The sequence below is a fragment of the Lagenorhynchus albirostris genome, chromosome 8 (genome assembly GCF_949774975.1).
Source record: "Lagenorhynchus albirostris chromosome 8, mLagAlb1.1, whole genome shotgun sequence".
NCBI classification, from domain to species: Eukaryota; Metazoa; Chordata; class Mammalia; order Artiodactyla; family Delphinidae; genus Lagenorhynchus; species Lagenorhynchus albirostris.
Genome location: NC_083102.1, coordinates 84,808,583 through 84,836,324, shown reverse-complemented (window position 1 = coordinate 84,836,324; position 27,742 = coordinate 84,808,583). Strand labels below are relative to the sequence as shown.

Sequence of the window (27,742 nt, the reverse complement as noted above, 5' to 3'; positions counted from 1 at the left end):
ATTCCTCTAATTCTGTTTTCTTATTTTTCTATAACGTGGGTGTAGTATTTTAAACAGCAAAAATAAATTTAATACAATTCAAAGGTACATAAAAACAACAGTATTTAATCAAAAAGGGTAGCAACTTTGCGCTTTAGTATATTCACCACAAAGTGACAAATTTTTCTTTTACATCAGGGATCTTTATCAGAGTGGTCTGTGGACTTGGATGAGAAAAAAAAATCATCTTTATTTTCAGTTATTTCTAACAGAAATATAGCATTTCTTTCAATAATACATGTTTGCAACAAACAACAGTAGCATAGCAGACGCTATGACTCTGTTACCCATAGAAATCACAGATAGTTTCGTATTTTATTTTATGCATTTAGAAATATTATTCCGAGAAGGATCTACAGGCTTCACTATATGTACTGTCAAAGACAATCAAGGATCAAAAAGTTTAGGGACTTCTGATTGAAAAAAAGGCTGAAAGTAACACCATAAATAATGTGAAATTTCATGTTGTACGTATCTATGAATTTTTATATGTGTAACAAGAGAGCTTAGGAGACGTCCTTTACAGTCTGTGGTGGCACAGGTAATTAATATGAAGCTTATTCATAAGTAGAAAATCAATACTGATCAAAAACATCAAAAATGGGGGAGGGGGAAGTTGATATGAATAAGCTATTTTCTATACTTTCCACATTTAAACCATAGTGGATACAGAGCTGTGATTTAGCATCAAGAGAAGAATTAATTCCCCAGGGAACATGGCAAAGATATTTTACATGGAAATGTCACAAACCTGGGAGTAACTGCCTTACAAACCTTCTATCTGTTCTGCTATGCATTTACAGGTTTTCTTCACTAAAAGCATATTATCTAAAGTCACTTGGAAAAGAATAACAAAATTTAACTTCCTGCTTTTTTTTTTTTTTTTTGCGCGGGCCTCTCACTGTTGTGGCCTCTCCCGTTGCGGAGCACAGGCTCCGAACACACAGGCTCAGCGGCCATGGCTCACGGGCCCAGCCGCTCTGCGGCACGTGGGATCTTCCCGGACCGGGACACGAACCCGTGTCCCCTGCATAGGCAGGCAGACTCTCAACGACTGCGTCACCAGGGAAGCCCAACTTCCTGCTTTTTGAATGGGTTTTTGCCTGATCTCAGTTGGGAAGTGTGCTTATCACAAATAACCAAAGATGATGATGATGATAACTAAAATTTATTGTGTCAGGCACTGGACTAATCACTTTATATGTATTAATTCTCATTAATTCTTGTAAGGTAGGAATTAGTCTCTTGGAAAGTTTGATAATATCATACAATGTTTCTGTCTATATTCACTATACTTGCATTAGATCTCAAGGATTTACTTACTAATCATTGCAAGTTTGTACCCTTAAACAACACATCTGTTCTGAGTAGCTTAGTAAATAGAGGATCAGTCATTTTAAATGTGATGGTCCAGGGTTCAAGTCATTAAGGCATTAACTTCAGCTCTGTGTTGGTGGTACAGTGGTGAGCATAGCTGTCTTCCACTTTATATCCAGATGCTGAACATAGTAGTCTATGCAAAAGTTCTCATTTTTCTAGTAAATGCCTTCATCCCATTCTTAAAACAGAGGAAAAGTTTTCAGAGAGCAGTTTTTAATATACTTAATTTCATCCCCAAACATCTAGGGAACTTGATTTGGTCACCAAGTCTTTCAGTGTGGTGAATATTTCATATTTTTATGTCTCAATCTGGTGGCCAGGTGACCTGAAAAATACTTCATACAGAACAGATGCTATTTGAGATCAAGCTGTAGTTGACTTTTAGTGTACTTTCTGCCCTCTCCATTCTGAGCTCCACAAAACCACACTGGTTGTCTTTACTGTAAACTAATGTAAACAGCTTCAGTTGGGTTCTCATTGCTGCTATCCATCCATCCATCCATCCATCCATCCATCCATCCATCCATCCATCCATCTCAGGCACTGTCCAATGTGCTGAGGTCACAAGCATGAAAGATAAAATCCCTCTCTTTAAGGAACTCAGTGGGACACAGACAAATAAGCAGGCAATCCTAAGTATGTGGAGGTGGTGATGAGAAAGGAAAAACCCTGACTCAGACCAAGGAGACTGGGAGAAGACTTTCTGGCAGAAGTAATGGGGGTTTTTTGTGTTTTTTTTTGCGGTACGTGGGCCTCTCACCGCTGTGGCCTCTCCCGTTGCGGAGCACAGGCTCCGGACACGCAGGCTCAGCAGCCATGGCTCACGGGCCCAGCCGCTCCGCGGCATGTGGGATCCTCCCGGACCGCGGCACAAACCCGTGTCCCCTGCATTGGCAGGCGGACTCTCAACCACTGCGCCACCAGGGAAGCCCGGAAGTAATGTTTGAACTGACTTTTGAGGATAAACAGGGCTTGACTTTGGCAAAGACCACCCTCCTCCTCCTACGTCATCTGGATAGTGTTAAAGCACCAGAAACTCACCGTGTTCAAAATAATAGCTATCATCATATCTCTTCATGACCCCTCTCCACCTCCCCATATTTATAATCCCTTCAAATGAAGGAACTGGGGCTGTCTTTAACAACTTCATCCTCCAAATTCAATCATCTGTAAAGCACTGTGCAGTCAGCATTCTCTCTCATATTACTCTTAGCCTTTCAGTCACTTTTCAAGTCCATCTTAGATTTTTAATCTCAACTCCTGCAATTTTCCAGCTGATGTGGAATTGCTTGGTAAATGGTAAAACATCATGCAAATGTTAGTGGCTTTTAGTCTAAATCACACTAATCCTCTTGGTGATCTGATCTACTTCCATGGTTTTAAATACCACCTATACACTGATAAATTCAAATTTATATTTCTAGCTGTGACCTTTCTCTTGAGATTCAGACTAAAAATCCCACTGTCTACTCAATATATCTCCACTTGGAAATTTAAAAGGCATTTCAAATGTATGAGCTTCAAAACTAACTCTCCATTTCTAACACTCCTCCCTTTGCCCAACTTGCTCCTTTCATAGTCTGCCCCATCTCAGTTGATGACAACTCCTTGAATTCCTCCTTGGTATCTTTTTACCACATCCATCTATTCCATTAGCAAATCCTGTTAACTCTACCTTCAAAAGCCATCCGGGGGCTTCCCTGGTGGCGCAGTGGTTGAGAATCTGCCTGCCAATGCAGGGGACACGGGTTCAAGCCCTGGTCTGGGAAGATCCCACATGCCGCGGAGCAACTAGGCCCGTGAGCCACAACTACTGAGCCTGCGCATCTGGAGCCTGTGCTCCACAACAAGAGAGGCCGCGATAGTGAGAGGCCGGCGCACCGCAATGAAGAGTGGCCCCCGCTTGCCACAACTAGAGAAAGGCCTCGCACAGAAACGAAGACACAACACAGCCAAAAGTAAATAAATAAATAAAATTAAAAAAAAAAAAAAGCCATCCGGAATCTACATCTCCGCTGCTCTCACACCAGTCTAAACTACTTGGTGCTGCCTTCCTACCTGTCTATCTCTTTCTGCTTTGCTATAGTCTGTTCTCCACACTGGAGCCTGGTGATGTTTTATAGAAGTCAGTCAAATTGTGTCACCACTCTGCTAAAAACAAAACCAAACCCTCTGGAGCTTCCCTTTTCACTCAGAATAAAATCCAGATCCTTAGCGGGACGCATGCTATCTTTTTGACATATTCTATCACTCTCCTCTTTAGCTTCTTCTGCTCCAGCAAGGATGCTCCTGCCTTTGCCCCTGCTGTTCCCTCTGCTTGGGAAACTCTTTTCTCAGACAGTTATGTGAGTTGCTCCTTCCTTTTATTCAGGTTTTTATTCAGATGCCACTTCCTTAGACAGGTCTTCCCCAGCCTCCCCATAAAAGAGCAGCACATCATTCACTTAACCACCTTAACCCTAATTTATTTTTCATTATATTTTTTCATACTGCAAATATCTTTTGAATGTGCTAGGTACCGTCCTAGGTGCTGAGAGTAAAACACTAAACAAAATAGGCAAAAATCCCTTTCTTTCATGGAGCTTACTTTCCAGTGTGGAGAGAGTCAATAAACAAATTAAACAGCATGCCAGATGAAAATAGGTTGTATGGTGAAAATCAAAGCAGGGAAGCGAGATAGGATGTGTTGGGGCAGAGTGGTGGTTACTGCTTAATAAGAAAGTCTTCGCTGAGAGAGGGCTATTTGGATAGAGGTCTGAAGGAGGTGAGGGAAGAGAGCCTTGTGAATGTGTTGAAAATTAGTGTTCTGGATATAGAGAATGGCAAATGCAAAGCCCTGAAGCAAGATCTTGCTTGATGAGTTCCAGGAGAACATCAGTAAGGAGAACAAGGTAGCTTGAAAAGGGCAGCACTTCTCACTACTTGCATTATATTATAGGTCTATTTTTTTTTTCTATTGCTTATCTCTCTCCTTCAGAATGTTGGCTCCATTAGTGCATGATCCAACGTTTTGTTTTTAACTGCTTTATCCCAAGAGTCCAAGACTGAACCTTGTTCATAGTACAGATTCAGTATATATTTATTGAATGAATTGTCATGCACTATAGACAAAACAGGCTATTCACAATCCTTTAACATGCTCCATGCTTTTTAGCTTTTCTTGTCTTGTTTATGTCCTCCATCTAGAATGCATCTCTGCTTTTTAAAAGACTATCCTTTAAGACACAACTCCAATAATACTGTTTTAATGAAACCCTGCCTGGTCGGCCATCAGCTAAACGCCATTTTGCCCTTTTCTGATGATTCTTTGTATTGTCATCACTGTTGAACAGAAAGCTCCATGGGACAGTGAGCATGACTTTGAGTCTCCAGGGTAGAGCACCGTGTGTAGCCTGGTGGCTAATCATATGTGCAAGGTGCTCAGTAAACAGTGAGATAAATAAGTATCTGTTGAAGGAAGTGAGCTACTTCATGATTTACCTTATCCAGTCAAAACTGCTATTATGTTCTATGGTAGTTTACAAAGTAACTCAAGATCCCTAGATGTTGGTCAGCATCACAGAATTTGAAACTCCTTTTCTGAATAGCAGAGTAACTATAAGCGCCAACCTCCTTTCCAGGGAGGAATCATGGCAAAGGGAATCCTTCTAAATGGTGTCCCCTTTGCATTATCCATGGCAGTGTATACATGGGAGAGTGACCGGATCCTTTTCTTTGTCATTCAGTCCATGGTTTCCTCCCCCACCCCCTCTATTTTTAAGCATTCCAGATTGGTAATGCTGTTATTTCAAAACTAAGAGAATTGTGACCTTTAGGCTAAAACACTGCTTTGAATCTGCAATACATTGCTGATTGTTTACAAATAAATGTTAATATAAAGAAAGAACCAATATTTGTTGGTATCAAAAAACAATATGGCTTAACTTTTGCTTACCACCCATCACCTTAAATGACCTGGCTTTTCAGAGGACTGACAATTCAGGCAGAAAAATCACATTTTGGACAAACTGAATCAGAAAGTGTGAAAATACCTATTGCAAATGGACTGATGTGGTAACAAAGAGAAGACCGTGTATATCTGTTGAACAAAGAGGAAGTGGAAACAAAAAAATTCACAATTTGTATGGAAACACAAATGACCCGAATAGCCAAAGCAATCTTGAGAAAGAAAAACGGAGCTGGAGGAATCAGGCTCCCTGACTTCGGACTATAATACAAAACTACAGTAATCAAGACAGTATGGTACTGGCACAAAAACAGAAATATAGATCAATGGAACAGGATAGAAAGCCCAGAGATAACTGCATGCACTTATGGTCACCTTATCTTTGATAAAGGAGGCAAGAATATACAATGGAGAAAAGACAGCCTCTTAAATCAGTGGTGCTGGGAAAACTGGACAGCTACGTGTAAAAGAATTAAATTAGAACACTCCCTAACACCATACACAAAAATAAACTCAAAATGGATTAAAGACCTAAATGTAAGGCCAGACACTATAAAACTCTTAGAGGAAAACACAGGCAGAACACTCTATGACAGAAATCACAGCAAGATCCTTTTTGACCCACCTCCTGGAGAAATGGAAATAAACCAAAAATAAACAAATGGGACCTAATGAAACTTAAAAGCTTTTACACAGCAAAGGAAACCGTAAACCAGATGAAAAGACAACCCTCAGAATGGGAGAAAATATTTGCAAATGAAGCAACTGACAAAGGATTAATCTCCAAAATATACAAGCAGCTCATGCAGCTCAATATCAAAAAAAACAAACAATTCAATCCAAAAATGGGCAGAAGACCTAAATAGACATTTCTCCAAAGAAGATATACAGGTTGCCAACAAATATATGAAAGGATGCTCAACATCACTAATCATTAGGGAAATGCAAATCAGACTACATTACAAATATAAAAATCAAAACTACAATGAGGTATCACCTCAAACCGGTCAGAATGGCCATCATCAAAAAATCTACAAACAATAAATGCTGGAGAGGATGTGGAGAAAAGGGAACCCTCTTGCACTGTTGGTAGGAATGTAAGTTGATACAGCCACTATGGAGAACAGTATGGAGGTTCCTTAAAAAACTAAAAATAGAACTACCATACGACCCAGCAGTCCCACTACTGGGCATATACCCTGAGAAAGCCATAACTCAAAAAGAGTCATGTACCCCAATGTTCATTGCAGCTCTATTTAGAATAGCCAGGACATGGAAGCAACCTAAGTGTCCATCGTCAGGTGAATGGATAAAGAAGATGTGGCACATATATACAATGGAATATTACTCAGCCATAAAAAGAAACGAAATTGAGTTATCTGTAGTGAGGAGGATGGCCCTAGAGACTGACATACAGAGTGAAGTCAGTCAGAAAGAGAAAAACAAATACCATATGCTAACACATATATGTGGAATCTAAAAAAAAGTTTCTGAGGAAACTAGGGGCAGGACAGGAATAAAGATGCAGATGTAGAGAGTGGACTTGAGGACACGGGGAGGGGGAAGGTAAGCTGGGACAAAGTGAGAGAGTGGCATGGACATATATACACTACCAAATGTAAAATAGCTAGCTAGTGGGAAGCAGCCGCAGAACACAGGGAGATCAGCTCGGTGCTTTGTGTCCACCTAGAGGGGTGGGATAGGGAGGGTGGGAGGGAGACGCAAGAGGGAGGAGATATGGGCATGTATGTATATGTATAGCTGATTCACTTTGTTATACAGCAGAAACTAACACACTATTGTAAAGCAATTATACTGCAATAAAGTTGTTAAAAAGAAGGAAGAGGAAGTGGATATGCTAATATAGTTCCACTTCACTGCTACCAAAGACTTGAAAGGCTTCTCCTTAGTTAATTGAAAGGCCAATTAGCAGGCCTCTCTAAGGGCAAGCAAGCCCAAGTCAGATTTTCTTTTATTTCCTCATCCAAACCCTTCTCTCCCTCTAATCATCAGTAATGTTAATGATGAACTCAAGCAAAGTATTTCTCATGGTAGAATGTGGGTTGCATTGTCTACTTTTCCTACTGGGTGGCATTTAAAATAACAGCACTTTGGTAAGCTCATTGTTTCTCCAATTTAAATCCATTTTAACTTGGCTACTGCTTCACTAGTTGACACTGGTTTCTTGTCCACATTCCAACTATGGGCATAAAATAAAGTGCTATCTACAGTGTTCTTGCCTTTGAAACTGTCATCAAGTCATTTAAATAAAAGACATACTGCCAAATATTAATGAAGCTTATTAGAAAAACGCTATGATGCAGAAGATCCCTAGGATATAAAATTATGGTTTTATGCACTAATTTCGGTACCAGATGACTGTATTTTTTTTTTTTTTTACTGAAATGCTCAATGATGCTCTAAATATTGGAAGTTCTGAGAAAGTGGAACGAGTGAACTATCCATTTGCCACTTAGTCACATGTTCACAGTGGCCTTTTCTATTGGTTTTTAAGGCCAGTTCTATCTTGAATCAACAATTCAGTTCAGGCTCCTGAAAGTCACTGGTGTGGTTGGTTGGTTGGTTGGTTGGTTTTCAAACTCACATTTTTATTTAATAGACTCTGAAATATCACACTATAGCTTTGAGTGAAATAGTACAAGAATCGTAATGGTTTAAGTTTTACAAAGTTACATTTCGGCAGCAGCTTCATGGGAGTTGTTTCATAAAATTAAAGAGTGGGGCTTGAATAAATATGAAAAACCCACCTGGAAAACAAACAACGACCCAGACTACAGTCGTCTGTCGTGACTATCCGAGAATTGTGCTTTCCGAGTTTCGAAGAGCTAGCTACTCTATTAATGTCAAGACTTGCAAAATTCTGCCTTATAAACATGGTTGGGAGGGGAGGCTATTAGTATGCCTAAAAAGTGCTCCCAGGAACAGGAAACTCAAAACCAGGCCTTGTTGAAACCGTGAGCCTGCACCGGCTTTGAGGGGATCTTTCATTTCTGGGGAGCTAGGAGATAAGTAATCATCATAATGGGAACTATGGTGGCAGAAGAATCATATCATTTGATTCTCATCACCATAGGGCCTGGGGCAAAAGCTCAAAGTCCTGTCCCTGGAGGAGGATGTTAGAAAGGCCCAAGCACCGCTGCTGTTAGTTGCCCGGTAATTTTCAGCGTCAGCACCACAAGATGGCCAAGGACACGGCTCTCATCAGACACAATGTGGGTTTGGCGAACTCACTCGAGCCAGGTCCCGAAGTTACCGGTACTGCCATGCCAGAGTGGAGACCAACGTTTACTGGGTGGGGTGAAGACTGGGGGCAGAAACCACGCTGCTCCAGAGCAGCAGAGAGGGCTACTCAGTGGGGTTTGCACGGAGTTGGTAACAGGGAATTTTCTATTGAAGTGGATGACAAGTTGGAATCGCTCTGACTTTGGTGATTATAGGCATCAGTCACCAAGTTTTAACCTGGGAAAGGCATTCATGGGTTAGTTGGTGCTGCTGGGCAACGTTCAAGCCTGAACTCAAGTCCTGGCTAGTGCCCAGGTACCTGTTCTGCAGAAAAGTCTGGATTCCTCGAATCTAATCCAAAGTCACTGCTTGAAGTGAGCTTCCTGTGTCAGACACTAAGTCAGATGGTTTCCATCAACACACATAATCGTAGGCGTGCCTTCTCCAGGTCCTGAGGAGGGCGTGGTCGTGCTGTGACGTAGAGGATGTGAAAGTGAAAGCCCAGGTGAGTGCATAGTTTGTCTTCCTGGACCCGGCCCTTGAGCTGGGCCGCTGCTCAATGTGCCTGGGCCACCTCTGCCGCCGGAGCCTTCAGCTCTGCTGCAAGCTTGTCCAGGGCAGCTTTTTTGAAGTAATCTCACTCTCCAGGAATGGTGCTTCCTATTCGGACATTCGCAGATCCCACTTGAATCGTGTGTTGGAAGTCCACGGACAGGCCCGTGTTCAGCTCCACCCGGTTGGTAGGGATGCTCGGTTTCCTGCACAGCTCCTCCCAGAGGGGCAGTAACACCTGGAAGTCTGGGTCTGGTCCTTGACCAAGATCATGCCCAAAGCCCCCGAGGGTCATCAGTACCACGAACTCCGGGCTGGGGCACTTGGTGTTTATGTGTTCCACCACGGCCACCATGGGGGCAGGCCACGTTTGCTCTCCTCTCCGCTGGTGTTAATCTGGTCCATAACCTTTAACCTTTCGGGAGAACCTTTTTCCTGCCACGCACTGCTCACTTTGTCGGCCAGCTTCACAGAATCCACCGTTTCCAGCATGAAGAGATTGGGGACAGCCATCAATCTGCTGACATTTTGTTTCTGTAGATGGCCAATGAAGTGCCATTTGATCTCAGGACACGAAGACAGAATTTTAGGATTTGATGCTTTTTCAAGCAGTTCCTGAACATAGCTCTCCCCGAAAGTGCGCTGCTGGTGACTGTAGCCCTTGATCCCCGTGTCTGCAGGTTTGGTTTTGCTGACTGCTACTAGCTGGGGCTGGATGGCTGGGAGTTCCCGCAGCTGCTGCGCTACCCCCCTGCTGCACGCACTTGTTCACTGCCCTCAGGGTGAACCCATCCCACAGCTCCGTGGCTTGCTGCCAGCTCTCCACATCCCCCAGGGACTAACGTCCCGGTATGGTCTTAAGAATAATGTTTACATAAGACAGGCAGTGTAATAGCCAATGCCAAGTAATCTGCAACTGAGAAAGTTTTGAATAATTTCACCAAAGAGTTTTAAATCCTACTTAAAACAGTCAAGTGAATAGAGAGATACATACATTCAATTCAGGATCAAATGTTTTAACTATCATTAGCATTCTTTCCAGAGCATTAAGTATATCCAGGAAAATTCTGCTTCATCTTCATAATTTCTGTAATCAATAGGCAATGTCAATTGAGCTCTCTGAATATTAATCCCACATATAGAAAAGAAAGGGAGCATTGACATCTAAAACTCAGTCATATGTTCATCTTTGTCAACTCTATAATTTTAGACTATTTTATATTCAGAGGACAACATTTGTAAAATAAAGGCTAATTTTATTTATGCTTGTAAAAAGCATTTTACATATTTTCACCTATCTTACTGTTATATAAGCTGTTAATTATGAAGACAGTTATTAAAAAATGAGTAACGGCTTCTGACCCTTTGGCTAATGAACTTAAGTAGAGGCAGATACCTTTTAGTACTAAAGTGATAATACTATTTATTCATTTCTAGACACTATACTCCTGGTTTGCCAAGCAGTGATAAGACAGTTCATGAGGTTTAGATGTATAGATTATCTATTGTGAAACCCAAGTTGTATTAGATGTGGTTCTATATACAGTAATTTAGAATTATTCCAGCCTATATGGTAGGTAATTCACTCAGCACTCATTAGGTTCTATTACCAGGTTTCAAAAATGTAGTAAGTTGTTAAAAAATGATTATTGACGCCTTTCAAATTATGCAATGGAACTTGACCCAAAGGCAAGTTCTGTCTCCATCTCTTCCTGGCGTATGATCTCTGGTACTCTGCTTAACCTTATCTCTGTTTTTAATTCTGTAAAATGGGTTAATATCAACACCTTTTTCATTGAATTAGTGTGAAAAGCAAATGAAATATTTTATGTCAAAATATTTTGTAAAGTGTAATATAGATAAGAAATGTCAGTTATTATCATTATTGTAATTATACTACTATTGGCCCTTTTGTATGATATGTTTGTGTTTACTGGAACATTTTTATGATCTTTCCTGCTTACTTTATTAACCTTCTATAAAAAATAATAAAATATTTATACTTCTCAGATTTTATTTGAGTTTCCAGTTTATGAACTTAAATTTTCAATATGTATTTTAAAAGCAACATCAGCTCTACAATTCCCAATTATTTAACAACTACTGGTATAGTTAGATTTTTGGATTCTAACTTCTTGAGTAGAAGAACATTGGGTGGAATATGACATACTGAACGTGGTGTTTATAAGATATTATTTGGTTGGAATAAAGATGCTGGGAGTAGAGATACGGATGACTAGTTCACGTGTAAGGTGGCAAGGACCTGGACCAAGCAGAGCATTGGAAAGCAACAAAATTCAGTGAATTCAAACTAAATTACAAAGGAAAATCTGACAAGCTAAATAATAAGCTTAATGTAGACAATGAAAGAAAAATGTTAAATTACCATGTAATGTTGATTACCTGGAAAATGGTAATATCAGTGATAGAAAGATGGCATTTGAAAGGATGAGCCATGTGGAGAAGGAAATATGGCCCAAGAAACTGACCTCTGTTTTGGCCATGCTGGTGTTTGAAGTGTTGTTGATGGAATATTTTGTGGATCATAACTTAAAAGCAGTTTAAAATATGGAAACACAAATCAAAGATGAAGATGTAGTTTTAAGTGTGATGAAATGATAGCAAATAATGATCATGGCTAGTAACAAATGACTTATTTATGTTATGTTATGACTGATGACAACTGACTTATGTTACTTATGTTATGACAAGGGTTATTTTAAATGCCTTCTACACACTAACTCTAATTTTCACATCAAATAGTATCTCCAATTTGCTGATGAGAAACCTGAGGTACAGAGAGGCTACACAACTTGCCTTATATTACACAGCTAATAAGTAGCTAAGCTAGAATGAGAATGGATGAGCTCTTCCAGGAAACAAAATAGAAAAAGAAAAACAAAAGATGGAATGAAAGGCAATTCCCATGGGCAGTGGGAAAATGAGAAAGAAGGAAACCAGATTCCAGGAGCAACTAGAAAAGTAGGAAAAGGTCAGCTGAGCTTTGTCACAGAACAAGGCAAGGCAGAGTTTCAAGGAGGAGGGTGTGGTCTACAATGTTAAGTACTTCTGAGAGTTCAAGAGCAATGAACTCCCAGCAAAGCATCTGGATTTGGGAGTGCTGATGAGACAGAAGCTTGGGTAGAGTGGTGGCTTCAGAAGCCAAACTACAGAAGATCAAGGGGATGGATATGAAGAGAGGGAAGTAATAGGTAAAGAATAATTTTTCATTTTTGCCTATGAAACGTTGTGACAGAATAATAGTATAAAGAGACTAAAGGGACAACTGAAGTTTTTAAAATTAGAACTTCATCTGATGCATGAGAATGTTTCAATGTAGTAAAGAAAGAGGCAAAGATGAGGACACATAGTATCTTTTCTAGACCATAACTCCAGGTCAATAGAGGTAGAATACCTTCGTAAGTGCTCATATACTGATAACACATTTAGGCTTTTTTTTCTTCTTTTTAATTAAAAAAATAGTCAGTATGCAAACCCTTGGCACTTTTCAAAAATTCTTAATTTGGGGCTTCCCTGGTGGCGCAGTGGTTGAGAGTCCGCCTGCCGATGCAGGGGACACGGGTTTGTGCCCCGGTCCGGGAAGATCCCACATGCCGCGGAGCAGCTGGGCCCGTGAGCCATGGCCACGGAGCCTGCGCGTCCGGAGCCTGTGCTCCGCAACGGGAGAGGCCACAACAGTGAGAGGCCCGCATACCACAAAAAAAAAAAAAAAAAAAAAAAATTCTTAATTTGTTAAAGGATCAGAGGGGGCCTATTAATACAAACACAGTATTACATGAAATGGGTGTGCATATATATATATATATATATATATATATATATACACCCACAAATATAGGCAAGCAAAGCAAATTTAGTTGAAATGGAATTTTGGGAGAAAACCTCACCCAAAAAGTTGCAAATTTTATTTTCAAATGCTAATGTTTTTCTTAAATTAAAAATTAGAGGCATTTAATTTGCATATAGAAATACGAAGGTCAAGAATGAAATTTAGGCAGGTAAATTTTAGCTGCCCCCAAAAGTACTATGAAAATTATTCAATCATGTAGGACAAATAGCTTTGGGTATATTTTGCCTAGTGAAGGGCCTATTACAAGACAAGAAAATGGACACAAAGCTTAATAACATAAAATATTCAAGTTCTATCTATGTGGTTGTCAATTTAAAACATCAAATATGGATTTTCCAACTTGAACAATAAAGAATAGAAACAAAGTAACTAACACAAACAAAATAATAAAATCAAAATATGTATGAAAAAAGTTATAAAGAATAGAAAAAAAGATATGTTACTTTTTGATATAAAGAAATATATCAAATGAATTGTTTGTGAATTGTCACGCACAATGTTTGTGAACTGTCACGCACAATGGCCAGTAGGGCATTGTTTGTTTACTTTTCTGCATTTAAGGCTGTATCCACATCTGTTAAGCAACATTTTTTTTATCATTCAGCTGAAGCCTTGGTGCATGATACATAGTGCAATGATAGATTGATTTTATAACTGATTCTTCTTCAAATAATGCTGTAATGAACCCACACTGCCTTAAATGGCATTAGTACAATAGAAGACTTTAACCAGTAGCTCAGGAGCCACCTACTATGTTCTCAGAATGAATATTATTGCTATGGACGTTTTGTTAGATAGGATGCATTTTACAATGACATATTAATAGGATGCCATGCAGATTAAGTATTTATAATGCCTCTTTATTGCTTTTTCATGACTTCCAAAGATATAAAAACGATGCCTTACAGCTCCCCGAAGGAGGTTAAAAGAAAATAAGTTATATTATGGAATTAAGAAGGCACACTAATGTAGCATGTTCATTTTCTATAAAAATAACTTATGTCTTGGCCTTGGTTCAGGACTCACCTATCAAAATAAGAAGTATCTTGGAAGTAGCAGCTCTGATTTATCTTAAATGTTTGTGTGGTGGTGATGGGAGAGAGAAGAGGCACGATGGACACAGAAGAAGAGTGGAACTTTGTAGGACAAAGAACTTGCTGTGGAATTATTATATTATCAAGAAATGAAGAGGGCACAGAAAAAGAAGCTGAGTACGAAGACGGACATCAGTTATAATACAAATTTCTCACAGCTAGCCCTGGGCAGCATGATCCATAACTTTGAACGTTTAGAACTGGCTCCATCAGTAACAGTTTATCAGTGTTAACAAGGGGCATGTCCACACATGGCCTCGTGGCCTCTGAGTTGACTGTTTTTCAGCCTATTGCCTTTTGCTTGGTGACTTTAACCATCATTCTTTTCTCAATCAATTATAGTGACTGTGTAGTGTGTCCAAGTCATGCTCCAAGATAATTAAATGTTTAATGTTGTTGTTTTTTAGCTATGTAGTTTCTTGTGTATATATTTATTAGAACTATAAAATTAGCTGACTTTGCCTTTGGTGGTATTTATATTTTGATTCTATTAGATTGTATTCAACTTATTGTGGCTGTTTCTATCAGAGGATAGGACATTGATTCCCAGAGTTAATTGTCAGGCATACTGCTTTATCACGGATGAACTTTATCCAGTTTGCTGATTTGGGAATTCTATCTAAAGGCCACAGTTTTATACTGTTATTAGACCAATATTTGTAATTTTGTGGCTCACGATTGTCCATTTATATTATTTTAGAGCTGGAGAGGACCTATGATATAATCTAATTTACCGTCATATTTTTGGACAGAGGATACTGAGGCAAGAAAATGAGAAGTTATTTTTACAAGTTTCCAAGCCAACTGTTCTGGTTACCATTTTGTGTTGTCTCCCACTTGGAATTAAGTGTTTGCATTTTGATTTCACACAACTGAGTGAAATCATTAAATAATATGACCTAGCATTAAGTGAGAGACATCATCCGGACATTTGTGGGCTAGAGGGCCAATGCACATCCAAAATGAATCACGTTAACTGGCATATACTTGGCAGGGTTGCATATTGTGCCATTTTCCCAAAAATAAGAGTTGATGATAGAGGTCACATACCCTGTTATTCCTTTTATTTCTTACAAGCACTGCTGTCTATAGAATTTAGTCATGCTATTCACACTGGGTTCTTCCTTGGAGGGTTTCAAACGTTGATCAGGGGTATTATTACTAGCCCATTGAGTCCAACTGAATCACATAGTTCCTTGCTCACATACACACACCAGTAATTATAGGCCTAGAGAAGACTGGACATTATGCCAGAAGCTCGTTTTAAAGGATATTATCATTCTCAGCCAATTAGCTCAGACTCTATTATATTCAGAATTGCAACTGTTCCAACAAGGATTAAATGTACATTAAGATGCTAATAAATTTAAGACTTCAAAATTAGAGATTTTTTTCTGTTCTGCTTCTACCTCATTTCTGGCCCATTTCATTTTAGTAAGTTTTTAACTTTAGAATCAGTTTGCAGGTACACAAACATGTGCTTCATTTTGTGGAAGAAATGGTCATTTTTTCTCCCTATCTCTTTCTTCTTCTCCTTCTTTCTTAGCACTGATTTTGCTTTGCTTCAACAATTTCTTATACTTCCCTTGGCTCACTCCAAAACACATTCTTCTTTTAAACCTTTCCCATGATGGAAGCTTTGCTATTTCCACAATCAGTCAGAAAAGATATTTCACTGCATCATAAGTCTTTGAGTTGGGTACTTCCACAGATATGTCCCAGGATGCCCACTGGGAAGTTTCTTAGGTGTCCATCTGTCATGAGTGATAAAGAATTATCTACAATACTTTGCTATTTTTTTTTTTTAGTTTTCAAAATCAATATTTATTATGAAGGTTTTACAGTTGTGTTAATAAATATACATACATAATTCAATTAATATATTAAGCACATAAGATTTCACTAGAATATTTAACTCTGTAAAATAGATGCTCAGAAATTGACAATAAATTCAAATTACATTTCTTGTTCATATCACTAACAGATAGTCTCTTTTACAGTGTCCCTTTGTCCCCTATAGCTATTACTTTGGATGGAAGTGTTGTCAGATACAAACTTGTCTCTTTTCCCTTACATTTTCCAAGGTGCAGAGCAAGCAATGAATAAAAGCTTATGTATTCCTTCTCTTTCACCAAATTTTAGCCCAGTAATGAAACTGGGTGTGTAGAAATAAAAATTCATCTTTTACATCGCATTTTAGTGTTGAAACAGATGCAATTAGTTCCTGTCCTTCTTCCATTTACATTGAGGGGATTAGAGAAGAAGCTCTTTAAACATTCTGAGATCCTTATGTTGGTTTCTACATGAATTCCAAGTGGTGTTAATGGTATTTTCAGAAAGGGTGCTTTACTTACTAGCTGAGAAGAAAATGAACTCTGTAACCCTTTGGGTATATATCATAAAACAGAGCTGCTAAAAGAATTTTCTATTATTAACCTATCAAACTCTTTCAGAATCTACCTATCAATGGGAAGTGGGCAATTTTGTTTTCTTTGCCTTGGCCTCAGCATATACTGTCAATTAAGCTAAATAAAGCTCCAGAAGAAGCCATAGTAAAGTTAGTTGCAAACCAAGAGGGATTCAACTATAAAGAAGAAAACGTGAAACTTTTTTTATTAAGAATTTGAGCAGAACTTAAATTCGAACCTCAGAGTGAGTAGCTACTGCTAAATCCCTACGGATTTTATAAACTATATGGAACAGCAGATGAGCAATCCGGGATGCTGGCCGCAGAACTGATAAACTCTGAATCCTGGAGCTTTGCTGTGTGTTTTTTCTTTCTTTCTTTACTTAAAAACTAGATAAATTAATACTTTCCCTACTCTTGTTTCACCCATGATTCTCCAAGGAATACTGAGTCAGCTTTCCTTCAACAGTTTTGAGACACTCATAAAGGTTCCACATATGAATTATTTGCTTTGCTTTTTTCCCAGATGGCATAACACATATTGTTTTTTGCTTCTACAGACTGTGAGTTCTTTTGGAATTGAACGGTGCTGCATAAAACAACTACTGCACATTGATTGTTTTCTTTTACATCTATTCAGGCTGATTTTCCATTCTATAGATTAGTGGCTTCGCTATCACACTCTTGTAAAAAGAAAAACTCTTTGAGTATTGAATGGAAATTTATTTGTCCTTCTTGTCTTCTTCTCACCCTCTGCAGGGAAATTTTCACTCTAGTGAGCTTTCAGAAGATGTATGGTTACACCCTGCTGAGCCAGAACAGGAGACTTTGGATGATTAAATGCCAACAGTGTATTGTTTCCATACCAAACACAAAAATTAGCCACTGGCCTCCACCTAATGATTCTATAATCTAATTAGACAGATTGACAAGACCCAGAAGGGAAAAGATAAGAATGCACGTCAGCGTCAGCGTAGTAAGTTAAAATGGAGAAAGTGGCATGTTAAGATGTTTGAGAATGGAAAATCACCATAACACTAACTTATAATTGAAGCATTGTTTTGCAGTTTTCAAAATATTTTTATAGTCACTATCTCATCTATCTTATACTATGATGCCAGCGGTTTACTGGACAAGGATATCAGATATATACTTGGGTGTTAGATTATGATGAACAGAGTATGATGCAAATTCTCAGTACTGAACTGTAATGATCCTCTTTCTGTAATTCATTTTTCTCTGAGGACCTCATTCCTCACTTCAACAACTCAGCTATGTGAGCAAAGGGCATTCAGACTTTTTCCTTCGAGTAAAAGAGACATCATATGCTTGGATTGATGTAAAAACTTCAAAGATGTTTCTACATCCTATGTAGAAGTGAATTCTCTTGGGATCACTTCTTCAGATAGACTACATTCCTTCTTGTGTCCCAGGCTTGAAACTAAACCAGAAGGCAGTCTGGAATTAGGAGCCTCAGAGATCTGCCCTGGGATTCTACTTCATTACACCTTAGTCTAACTAGTTAGGTCAATTTTACGTATATATAGATTTCTTTTCACAGAACATAGTTTCATTTGAACTGTAATGATCACGTGAAATCTTCTTAGGGCTCTAAGTTCTGTGTTTAGATAACTTGGCTATCTAAATGACATACTTGAAAAAAATTACTTCATAGGTCTTCTTGTTCCAAGAAGTTTTGAAACACCTTTATAATTTGGTACTTCTTAATAACAAAAGATACCATTTATTGATTAAAAAAAGGGGAAATGGCTGCAAGATATATTTGCTGGCTTCCTCCCAGCAAAACACTGGGGTATACTGTAAGGAAAAAAAAAAAACATGCTATTATAAAATATCATGCATTCTGTGTACTGACCTTGAAGCTGTCTTTTTAACCAGCCAGCCAGAGGTATATAAGATATGCAGACAGGGTATATGTTAGTGAAAAGGGAATGTATTGTTCTCTTCTAACTAGAACTTTCCCTCAATGTCTTTCTCCATTAATAAAAAATATGGAATTTGTTTAACAGAATCAGTTCAACACATACATACACACACAACACATATAACACACAGAGTTAGCAGCGGTGGTGGTGGGGGGGGTGAGAGGAAGAGAGGGTAGGTAAAAGAGGAGCACATAATGCCACACCTGAGAGATGGTGACTTTATGAGCCATACGGTTCAACCTCCAGCCAGAGCAGAAACACCTGACAAGTGATCATTTAGCCTCACATTAAACCTCCAATGCTAGGGAGCTAACGACTCTCCCGGAAGGAAGCAGCACAGTGGTCAAGAAGGGGTTGAATCTCAGCCTGACTATGTACTGATGATGTGAGCTTGGCTAGTTTCTTAACTTTTCTGGACTTAAGTTTCCTTATATACAAAATAAGAATAATGGTATCTATACCACAGGGTTATTGTAGAGATTAAATCAGATATTATATTTTAAGAGTTTGGCCTAGTGCCATGAAACTCTCAGTGAATGAATATTGTTATTAGTTAGACAACCCATTCCGTTGTAGGGTAGCTCTGTCATTAAGCTATTTTAAAAAATAAATCAAAATCTGTCTCTGTATAACTTTCCCCCATTTGTGGTTGTTCCCCCATCTGGAAAAACCTAGAAGAATCTGATGGAAAACAAGGCTGCTCCTTCTTCCTTTTGGCAGCTGTTCAGTGCCTGAAGCACCATGCATTCTCTGTGTTGTGGACCTTGGCATGTAATTCTTCCCCTCTCCCATCCCACTGAGTTGTTAAAAGTGTAGACTTTGCTGGCAATATAAAATGAATCCTACTGCTACCACTTCTTCCTGAAAAGGAATCAAAAAGGGAGTCATAAAATAAAACTCAACAAAGAAAATATAAATTGTGGAATTGAGAACTTAGTTGTCTTTGATGAGAGTTTATAGATGTTGAACTTTATGGACGTAAACCTTACATAGAAGTCATGTTCACATATTACCTAGCTTAGCCTCATTCCTCATGTCTTATGAGTTATTAAAACATTAGCTAAAACCCTCCAAACTTGTTTCTCCTTCTGTGTTAAAGGTGCCACAGTCCACTCAGTTGCTCAAGCACGAAACCCAAACAAGCAAACATACTGGACTCTTCACTCATCTCATCTGCTCAGACAAGAAAACACTGATTCCACTGTCCAAATATTTGCCACCTCACTTCCTCTTTCTCCTCCCATGGTTGTTAGAGCTGAGATCCCAAAAGATGGATGCCCAGCACACAGCAGCCTGGCAGCAAAGGCCCCGAGGCACTGAGTGCCAGGACCTCATTCTCTTCCTGCCTTCTGACCGCCAGCCGCTTCTTGCCACTCACTGAGCCCAACTGGGAGCTCTAGGGCAAGAGAGCCCGTTGGTGGAGTCCATAGAGGGAACTAGAGGAGGTGGGTTTGGAGTGGAAAATGGAAGAGATCCTGCACATTTCTTAGCTTCTCTTCTGACTCCTGTTTCTCTACAATGCATACTTTATACAGACTCTGGAGTTAACTTTCTAAACATGCCCATTTGATCAGGTTGTTCCTCTACTTATAACCCCTCCATGCCTCCTAAGCACGTTTTATAGTTCCCTTCCACATTAAGCTCCTGGCAGCCTTTCACCTCAACTTCTGTTCCATCTTCCATCTCTGTTGCCTCCTAAGTTTAAGGGCATAACAAACAGCCCAGGGTTTTGCATGTCCCCAAGATTTGGGTTTATACGCTGGTCCCCCACCTGGCACAGCTCCTGGCTCATAGTAGAAGCCCCCATCTATGCCTGCAGAACGAATGGATGTCTGCACTTTTGCACACAGTGCTCCCCGTACCTCGCATGCCTGATAAATTCATAATCTCCCTTCAGGTCTCTGAATCATGCTTCCTCTGTGAAATCTTCCCTGGACTCTCCCCACACCCCCTCCTCCTGTGAGAGACTTACTCCTCTGTTCTCCCTAAGCAGTCTGCACACATCTCTTTTAGTATTTATCTCCAGGTGCCACTTGAAGTTGTTCACATGCTTCAGTTACTTTACCAGACTGTATGTTCCTTAATGGCAGAGGCTGTCTTATTCATCCATGGGCCCCCAGGACCTGAAAGGATGGCTGATGCATGGTGGGCACACAGCCTGTTTATTGAACAGCATCATCTATGGCATGGGGGGGTAAACAAATAAAGTAATTTTTTTCTACAGTTACTATTTTCATGCCCCTGGGAAAATTCTTCACTTTTAAGTCACTTTTGGCTATCATATGTCCGGTCTCATTAATGCCTCAACTTCCTAAACTTGATTTAAATCTCTTTTGCTCCTACCGTCCGCATGGGTTTTCCTGGGACCCTGACAGCTCTGAGGTAGGGGAGGCATGGTCTGCCTCTGGGGCACTGCCTCCCCCTTGACTCTTCAAGGTCTAGTTTTTCCAGTGTGTTATGTGCAGAGACGAGGGTTTCTCTATTTAACTCTGCGATGGCGTTCTTTTTTGGCGTAGGTTGTGGCTGTTTGTCTAGTGAAAGAGAAATGGCCACTGAAGTGGCAGGTGCCCGGTGGCTGGCTCTCTTATGGAATCGATCTGTGGATTCATCCTAGGGCCAGTGCGATATCTGGCTCAAGCTTGACCCCTTTCATTTCCATGGTGCCCAGCCTGCACTGCCCAGCCTGTTGATGCTGGCTTTCCTTGTCCAGCAGGCAGCTCTCTTGAGTGGTACATGGAAGATAGCGGGCTCCAGTCAAGGTCTCTTCCCCACGGTCACTTCGACCACAGAAAACTCGCACAGCCTTGCCATGCCAGATACTTGCCATGTCTTCTCTCTCTCTATCCTGCCATCTCCCCCCGACTCACTTCTCTTCTCTTCTGACTGGCAAAGGAAGCAAGTCCACTGCCTGAGCAGATGTCTAATGTGGAAACCAAACCACCAACTCCCCTTCCTTTAGGCAACCCCAATTTCAACGAGTGATGCTCTTAGGGCCTCCCCTTCACTTGGACTGAGATGGGGAAAGGGAGTACCCCTCTCTTTCTCATGGGCACCACTGGATTACCTCTTAACACAAACGCTGCATCCCACATAAGAAGAACTACCCTGGAGATTCTCTTTTCCCCTCTCCAGCTTCTGACTAGGGTGAGAGTGGAGGGGTTGATTGTGGTGGGGTCATTCCACAGCAGCCTTAAGGGAGGCTGCCAGGCCCTAGAGCCAACTCTGTGAAGAGTACCACTCAGCATCCCAATATAAAGTTTGTTGGATAAATGAATGATCAGGGCTTCCCTGGTGGCTCAGTGGTTAACAATCCACATGCTAATGCAGGGGACACGAGTTCGAGCCCTGGTCCGGGAGGATCCCACAAGCCGTGGAGCAGCTAAGCCTGTGCACCACAACTACTGAGCCTGAGAGCCACAACTACTGAAGCCCGCGCACCTAGAGCCCGTGCTCTGCAACAAGAGAAGCCATCGCAACGAGAAGCCCGCGCACTGCAACGAAGAGTAGCCCACGCTTGCCACAACTAGAGAAAGCCCGCGTGCGGCAACGAAGACCCAACTCAGCCAAAAATAAATAAATAAATTTATATTTTAAAAAAATGAATGAGCAAATGGATATATCTATTTTGAATAATTCTTAATAGAGAGGAATATTGTTGCTGTGCAATGAGGTGCTAGGTGGATTTTGAAACAGAACAAGATGAGTCAGTGATAGAATTCCAATGGAAAGCCCTGGACTTCTGTCTCAGTTGCCAGCTTGCCATCTTTGTGCAACCTCCCCTTGTCTTAGCATGGTGTATGTTCATAACATTAATTAGTTTTGCTGCTGCACACATCAATAAGAGACCGGGAGAATTACCATCAAAAAAATCGGTCTTGTATTTTTCAGAATTTGCAAAGCTGAATAGGGAGGAAAATGTCATTTCTGCCAGAGGCACAGCATCTTGCTCTGCTCTTACGTAAACTCACTGTCAGGCAATCCCAGAAACTGCCTCCACTTGCCTCTGGGCAAAATGTCTCCTTTTCATAGAAAAATGTCACCTTTTCTCTAGGTAATGGCAGGTAGTTCTTTTATTTCCAAAGGAAAAATGACCTTTGCATTTTGTTAAAAAAAAATTCTCAAGGACTCGGCTTTGATGAAAAACACTGAAAACAATTCCATATCTTGTAATTTGTACTTGAAGTTTTATTTTGTAAATTCTGAGATTGTACCTGTCACCACCGATGTAGCCTGCAAACAAATGTCAATGACCAGAAAGTCCTGGCACCTTGTTTTCCAGGAACGTTCCCTGCACACAGGATGGATTCTTGTAAACCCAGCTCTTGTCTCTTGCTGCATCTGACGCCCACCCCCCTCCCCCAGCCCACTCCTACCACACACACACACACACACACACACAAACACCACACTGCACAAACACCTCCCCCACATACACACTTTAATCTCATTACTGTAACACTTCAAAGCTTTTATGTGCTAATCCAGGATTACAGTTTTATACAAGTCCATAAGAAACTGCTCTGAAAAAATGCCAGTGCTGTGATACAGTTTGTCTATCACCATGCTTAAAAGTATATTTACATATACACACTACTAGATATAAAACAGATAATCAACAAGGACCTACTGTATAGCACAGGGAACTCTACTCAATATTCTGTAGTAACCTATATGGGAAAAATATCTGAAAAAGAATGGATACATGTGTATGTATAACTGAGTCACTTTGCTGTACACCTGAAACTAACACAACATTGTAAATCAACTATACTCCTATATAAAATAAAAATTAAATTAAAAAAGTATACTAAGTGCTTCATAAAAATTTAGAGATGTGACCATCTAAGTCACTTTTTTTTTTCATGGCAAAAATTTTCATTCTCTTATGAGAAATAGAAGAAAATATATCCAGTATTCTTTTCTTTTTTCAGGTGAGAAAATAGGAAAGAAAAACAAGAAAGAAGCAAGAGGAGTGAAAATTTCAGGACACAACACTTTAAAGCAAAGAGAGAGGGAATACAAAGGTGTTGATACGGAGAAGGACAGTTCTAGGTTAATCTTGCTTTCACAAAACAAAGTTCCCACTTCTTTTGTCAATATCTCACATACGTGGCAAAATGTTTTCCTTTCTGACAATAGTTTTCACCATTAAGAAATGCAGAATTAACCTTACAGAGTTGGATTTTCGAACAAAGTAGTAAATCAGATGATGACGCAAGATTTACCGTGTGTGCTCTTGTCAGTTCATGCAAATCCTCAGCTGGAGCATGTGAGAGGCACATAATTACACTGGATACAGGAATAAGGTTTCTGCAGCTGTAGCAGTTTTGATATTTGCAGACTCCAGCACACTCCATCTCTAATTTCACTGGCAGCTTGTAAGAACCAGCAGAATTACACTTATAAACAAAGGTCTGCATGGTAATTTATCTCCTATTGACTTCAGTGACGTCTTCTGGTTTAGAATGCTGAGAGATTTATAATTATGAACTAGATCTAAGACTTAGCTGATGAAACAATGAAAGACATATTTCTTGCCTCTTTTTCCCACATTGCACATATATCTGTAGATGATGATATATATGTGTGTGTATCTATAATCAAACTCCTCACTGAGCATTTACAAGCCTACGTGACAATCTGTAGGAATATGCACCAACATCCTATATAGCTATTTAATTCAGGGAGTATTATTCTCTCAACAGAAACATTTACCTTGCCTTATATATTTTCCCACTAGCTTACCCTCCTTAGACTTTTCTTTTTATTTGTTGTGATTCAGGATTGACATGCTTTTATTTTCGAAGGGGTTATAATATCCAAAAATGAGGACCCATCATTAAACAAATGAAGATTAAGTTACTGACTTTTCTAAAAGTGTCTAGCAGACATCTTAGAATCCAATGCATACCTAAAAGACACCCAGCCTAATTTTCAGCGACATGTGCACACATAAGAAGCTGAAGGTCCTATTTCAGCTCTCAGTCTATCAACAGAGTAAGGGCCATCAGCACGGCCCCACGATTCTGAAATCTTTCCGGTTATCTCCTTTAAACCAAAAACTATTTAAGGAGGCAAGAGCTGTTTTGTTAAATGTTCAATGCAGAATCATTTTACTCCCAGGGTCCAAAGGGGGAGAGCCTAAGCTGCTCATAGATATTTTCATGTATCTATCATTCCCAGAATGCTAAGGCTTCCTTCAAATTCGTGGAAAAGAGTCTCATAAATATATTAATAATTGCTATAGAATTTTTAATATATTAAAAATTGCTAATTTTGAGTGATTCCCTATGTTGTGTCCTATTCTAAGTACTTTAAATGTAAATAATTCATCTAATGAATTGTTTGGTTAAACTAGACAAAGGAAAGCCTTAGATGATGCTCTAAAGGGAACATAGATAATCACAGAGGATCTATGATATTACAGCACATCTCATGCCTCCATAGTAATCCATGTAAGCACATCATGCTTCACAGACTCATTCCACTGAGCAATCAACAAGCTGAATATCTGCTATATATATGGCTGAATATCTGCTATATATATGGTAGAGAAGTAAGCCTTGAGGATTTGTTAATGATCAAGTCAGACACAGGCCCTGACCTCAGACAGATTAGAGTCAGGTGGGTCAGGGGAGGGTAGTAAATAATGAGAGATTACAATTCATTTGGGGGAGGGGATGGATAAAAATAAGCACCTTTTATAAAAAAGCAGATTGTTTCCTGATGAACCAAAGGTGCAGTTCCATTAGTGAAAGGAGAGAGAGCAGCAGGAACTGAATGAATCTGACATTGTCTATGAGAATACATATGCTAACCCAGACACCAGAATCTGGTAAATTTCTGTGTCTATTTGGATACTTTTTGGTTCATTTATAAGTAAGGGTATCGGTTATCTGGCCTCAGACCTAAAAAGTTAAAGTGATAAAAACTTCTTAATTGCATTTAGATAATACCTTTATTTCAAGTGCATCTAACTTAAGCTGAACACCTTTCCCTAACAAATATACTGACATCCAACAACCTTCTCCAGGGAGCAGGCATGAAAAATGCTAACCCTATAATCTCCAGTCCATTTCCATTAAACTTAAATAAGAAGCTTTCAGATTCTTAAAATGCCAACTTCGTATCCAGTAAGGGTACTCTAAACATCCCTGGTGTTACAACAACTAACACCATTCTGAGCGCTGCTCTTAGGCTGAGTGGAGGTCTCACCCACTTTCTCCTTTAGCTCCTAGGAGGGCCAGTGAACCTGTACTGCAAATTAATGTAAGGCTTTTGTGCAGAATAACTTACAAATAATAGTGACATGAGCACATTTAAGTGCATTGATTGTCATGATGTTAATAGGTACAGTTGTCATGAATATTGTAACTCAATTACCGTGTGACTTATCCAGATGGATATCAATACTGAAACTAGAAAAAAAAATTAAAGCAGCAAACTTTGCTACATCTGTGTTAAAATGGGAATAAAGTCCTTAATCCTGGGGCACAGAAGAGAACTAGGATAGGACTTGTATAGAAGTTATCCCTTCTCAAGTGATCTTTTATCTAGACTGATTTTATATGAAGATGGCATAAACAGCACTGTACAGGCATTTACAAAGAAAAAAAAAGACAGAAATGTGCAAAAAAAAAGAGGTACTGTAATAGCATTTATTTGGGTTACAAAGGTCTCTTTTTATTTTTATTTTTTTTTTGTGGTACGCGGGCCCCTCACTGTTGTGGCCTCTCCCGTTGTGGAGCACAGGCTCCGGACGCGCAGGCTCAGCGGCCATGGCTCACGGGCCCAGCCGCTCCGCGGCACGTGGGATCCTCCCGGACCGGGGCACGAATCCGTGTCCCCTGCATCGGCAGGCAGACTCTCAACCACTGCACCACCAGGGAAGCCCACAAAGGTCTCTTTTTAAAAAACTAAATGAGTTATTGATGAAGCATAGCATAATTTTAAGAACTGATGCAACACATTTTTTAATCCTTTCAAGTGGTTAGGTTTGTAGCCAAAATCAAGTATTCTGTCGACTATGGCATCTGTATCACCCGCATATCGTCATGGAAGAAGAACAGTGGATAGGAAGTGTTTCGTGTGGCTCTCACCCTCGCTCTGAGCTGTCCTGTTATTGATCTGAAGGGTACATCACTAGCAGTGGGGATGTTAGGTATTTCAACAAAATGAAGTGAGGTTCTGAAACTTAGGTGTGTTTGGAAAGGACCACGAGTAAATATATTGTGACAAGCTAAACAAGCACAGTTTATTTCTTCTCTATGGGAGATATTAGTACTGGTCAGCTGGCTAGAAATTCAATTCCATTTTCTGGCTTTTAGAGAACACAAGATGTTTTTGGAAGCATCTAAAGCTCATTAAACATCTAAAAAGGCAAAAATGACGTTAATATCAAGGGATCGTTTAGAAAATTATCTAACTTGGATTTGAGTATGAATATTTTGAAGGTCTTTCAAACTGAATTGCTGCAACCACTTCCTTTATTTTTATTAGAAAGACAGAGCTAGAGGCCTGGTGATTTTGCTGCTCTTCATCTCTGGATGTGTTATTATGATGCACTATTATTTATTCATAGCACGATAGAGAACTGGAAGGCAAAAACAGTATCAACACGTGCCAGAAGACTGGGAGAAGGTAGAATGCCCATGAAAGTCAAAGATAATTTTCTCAGGGCACTTTGAACAAACTCAAGGAAGTCAGAAACAAAGAAGCCATAGGAAGGATACTACAGTAGATGAAAAGATGACTAGGGACTTTTTTTTTTTTTTTGGCCACTTCTCTCATCAAAATGTGGGGCTTAGTTTCCTTCCCCTTTTATCTGGGCTGACGAGTGACTTGATTTGATAACATTATGCCGGTCCCAGGCTAGGCCTTGAGAGGCGTGACGGCTTTCCCTTTTGCTCTCTTGGAACCCTAAGCCGCCATGTAAACTGGTTCAGCCATGCTGCTGTTGAGACGGCATGGAGACGGAGATGCTGCACCAGCCCTGAGGAGTCCTATCCATCCCGGCTGAGGCCTCCCCTTGCACATTCCAGCCACTCGGGAGATCCCGATGGTGGCAGCTGCACAACGCTCCCAGCGTGAGACTAGTGGGTGAGAAACACCCAGCCCATCCCAGGCAAGAAACCGGAACCTTGAGCAAACGTTTGACTGCGCTTTTAAAACACCGAGTTTTGGCATGGTTTGCAATGCGGCATTAGAAAACCACACAGGTACTTCAAAGAATAGAAAGGTGACATTACTTAATTTGCTTCCGGC

At 39.9% G+C, this 27,742-nt stretch overlaps 1 protein-coding gene and 1 pseudogene across 1 annotated transcript in view; both read right to left on the bottom strand.

Moving 5' to 3' along the window:
- Positions 1-27,742, bottom strand: part of MAGI2 (membrane associated guanylate kinase, WW and PDZ domain containing 2) — a gene marked incomplete at its 5' end in the record, with an annotated part of 1,082,576 nt that overhangs the window by 283,362 nt on the left and 771,472 nt on the right. The gene's annotated exons all lie outside the window — the stretch shown is intronic.
- On the bottom strand, positions 9,165-20,161 carry LOC132524940 (pyridoxal phosphate homeostasis protein-like; annotated as a pseudogene).